Raw genomic sequence first — 2,888 nt, forward strand, 5'->3', positions numbered from 1 at the left:
GTGATGGACTATAGTCGAGATCGAGGCCGAAGATTATAAGCACCTAGCGCGCCAAAGTTCGAGGACTTCGGCGTGATCATTACAGCTGCGGTTCTCCCCTTACTATCAGCAACCATCGTCCGCTGCAGGACGGGAATCCAGAATCCAGGATCCGTTCACCTTGAGAAGAAGTAGAAAGCCGCAAGGTGGAACGAACCCTGGATTCAAGTCCTGCAGCAAACGACGATTGCAATTAGCAAGCGGAGAACTGCAATGGTAATGACCTCCGAAAAGCCCTTGGACTTTGGTGAACCAGTTACATATGAAACTTCCTGGCAGATTAAAACTGTGTGCCCGACCGAGACTCGAACTCGGGACCTTTGCCTTTCGCGGGCAAGTGCTCTACCAACTGAGCTACCGAAGCACGACTCACGCCCGGTACTCACAGCTTTACTTCTGCCAGTACCTCGTCTCCTACCTTCCAAACTTTACAGAAGCTCTCCTGCGAACCTTGCAGAACTAGCACTTCTGAAAGAAAGGATATTGCGGAGACATGGCTTAGCCACAGCCTGGGGGATGTTTCCAGAATGAGATTTTCACTCTACAGCGGAGTGTGCGCCGATATGAAACTTCCTGGCAGATTAAAACTGTGTGCCCGACCGAGACTCGAACTCGGGACCTTTGCCTTTCGCGGGCAAGTGCTCTACCAACTGAGCTACCGAAGCACAACTCACGCCCGGTACTCACAGCTTTACTTCTGCCAGTACCTCGTCTCCTACCTTCCAAACTTTACAGAAGCTCTCCTGCGAACCTTGCAGAACTAGCACTCCTGAAAGAAAGGATATTGGGGAGACATGGCTTAGCCACAGCCTGGGGGATGTTTCCAGAATGAGATTTTCACTCTGCAGCGGAGTGTGCGCTGATACGAAACTTCCTGGCAGATTAAAACTGTGTGCCCGACCGAGACTCGAACTCGGGACCTTTGCCTTTCGCGGGCAAGTGCTCTACCAACTGAGCTACCGAAGCACGACTCACGCCCGGTACTCACAGCTTTACTTCTGCCAGTACCTCGTCTCCTACCTTCCAAACTTTACAGAAGCTCTCCTGCGAACCTTGCAGAACTAGCACTCCTGAAAGAAAGGATATTGCGCAGACATGGCTTAGCCACAGCCTGGGGGATGTTTCCAGAATGAGATTTTCACTCTGCAGCGGAGTGTGCGCTGATATGAAACTTCCTGGCAGATTAAAACTGTGTGCCCGACCGAGACTCGAACTCGGGACCTTTGCCTTTCGCGGGCAAGTGCTCTACCAACTGAGCTACCGGGCGTGAGTCGTGCTTCGATGGGCGGGGGGGGGGGGGGGGGGGGGGGGGGGAGCGGTGAAGCTCTGACAATGACAGCCACTCGTGATGCAGAAACATCAGAAAAATCAGCAGACAAACGTCGGCCGGAAAACCCGAGACGGAAGCCAGCAGGCAGTTTGTCAGTACGGATTATGTTTTTTTGCAGTGGAAGCACGCTATCCAGGCTACAAAACAGGACCTCCACATCATTCGCTGCTCAGTCATTGATTGACAGTTTCATATTGGTTCCTTGTTGATGCGAATATTGACGCAGCTATCTGCCGCCATCCTAGACAGTTGCATACTTTGACCTACATTGCCTTGGAGTCAGACTCTCCGAGTCCAACTTTGCTGTTAATATCGTTGCTTCAGAAGAATACAGGATCGCCGGACGCCGGAGTAGAAGCTACGCGCACTCGGAGTAGACACTACGAACTATTGACTACCAACGTTTTGTGGCTAAGGTGGTAGACGCTACTACCGAAACTACCATTTCCTACAAATCCCTGAACTCCTGCAGCTAGTGAACAACTTCCATTCCCTATCAATGCAATTTTGCTACGTATGCACTTAAAACGTAAGTAATTTACGTACAATCCTGTAGGTAGAACATTAGCAACTCCCTGTTGTGCGCTCATAGACAGCACGCCATGCCTGGTACACACGGCGCTCGGGGACCACAGCACAGCTACGACACCTGAGGATGGGCTTATAACAGTCCGAAACCGGTCGTGTGAAAATAAAGTAATTTACTACTGAAACGGTATTCTCAACCTCTGCTAAGTAATTTACCTATCTGTTTTTTCCACTCAGACATCGCTGCCACCTTGTCGATCCCTCTTAACGTACTACGAGGTAGACAAAACAAACTTCTCTGCCATTTAAGTACCTTTGGATTTAAATATTTCACGCTCTGTAACAATGTTATTTCCCCTGACAGTCTGGCACTGTGAATTAGTGGCTCGCATAATGGGAAGGCTGCATCAAATTTAATTTGTGTTTAAGAATGTATTTCAATTATGTTATACTTCAACTAATCTATATCCATGCCATCTATCATAATTTATTTCATAAAGCAAATTCACGCAGAAACACCTCCATAATGACGAGAATTCCAAAGCTCCACGGTCATGGTGACAGGATAATTTATCTTTATTAAGAGACTGTTTACGTCGGAATAGGGAAGGAAGTGACAATTAGGGAGTCAGCCAAAGTCATAAACATACCTGTATTATTATAGCTGTAAAATTTTTCAAGTTCTTTAATCAGATCTTATACTGCTCTAAAAAATTAATTGAACTCGTTGTTCTGAGTCTTAACTCAAGTGTAACATTGTGATGTATTTAATGTGAAGTGTAAAATTCCTCTGATAAGCTGGCTTGCTTTATGTGTACCTATCATGTTACTTGCTTACTTCACTAGGAACAGTGAGCTTTCGGATTGTGTGTGAGTATTAATAAATGAATACAAGTTATGGCCATTTAAAACTGGTCTATATCTGCAGTCCCCAAATAATTTACTTCTATAGATGCATTTCAGTCTCACACAAAACTGTTGTTCTGCAGTA

The 2,888-nt window shown here is 46.7% G+C and overlaps 1 non-coding gene across 1 annotated transcript; it reads right to left on the reverse strand.

The window, feature by feature from the left end:
* Positions 1–1,231: 1,231 nt before the first annotated feature.
* On the reverse strand, positions 1,232–1,305 carry Trnas-cga. The gene has a single exon. It is a non-coding gene; the product is annotated as a tRNA-Ser (tRNA).
* Between the last annotated feature and the right edge of the window lie 1,583 nt (positions 1,306–2,888).

The sequence above is a fragment of the Schistocerca piceifrons genome, chromosome 4 (assembly GCF_021461385.2).
Source record: "Schistocerca piceifrons isolate TAMUIC-IGC-003096 chromosome 4, iqSchPice1.1, whole genome shotgun sequence".
Taxonomy (NCBI): Eukaryota; Metazoa; Arthropoda; class Insecta; order Orthoptera; family Acrididae; genus Schistocerca; species Schistocerca piceifrons.